Below are 357 nucleotides of genomic sequence, written 5' to 3'. Positions count from 1 at the left end.
CACGGACGCCCCCCACCGACCAAACCAGCCCATCGCTTTCGCCCCTTCACGGTCCCTTTAAGGCTCCAGGCCCCGCCCTCTGCGCCGCTCTACGCAAGCGCCCGAGCTCTCTCGGATTGGACCGATGTGGAGAATTCCCGCCCTCAACGCCCCGGATGTTGGGCTGTGCTTGCGGTACGGCGTTCTGGACCCTTCCGCAGCATCGGTTCCGCCCCCTCTGTCGCGCCAGGCCAATCGGCGCTCAGGGCGCGGCGGACGTAAGGCTCTCCTTCACCCAATCCGTGAGAAACGCTCCCCGTTCCCCGAGGGAAGGGGGTGGAGGGGAGGGGGAAGCTGCCTCTCTTTCAAAGGGCGGCG

The sequence above is a fragment of the Haliaeetus leucocephalus genome, unplaced genomic scaffold (assembly GCF_000737465.1).
Source record: "Haliaeetus leucocephalus isolate CR32 unplaced genomic scaffold, Haliaeetus_leucocephalus-4.0 Scaffold536, whole genome shotgun sequence".
NCBI lineage: Eukaryota > Metazoa > Chordata > Aves > Accipitriformes > Accipitridae > Haliaeetus > Haliaeetus leucocephalus.
The sequence above is the reverse complement of the archived record's forward strand: the minus strand, read 5'-3'. Positions refer to the sequence as shown.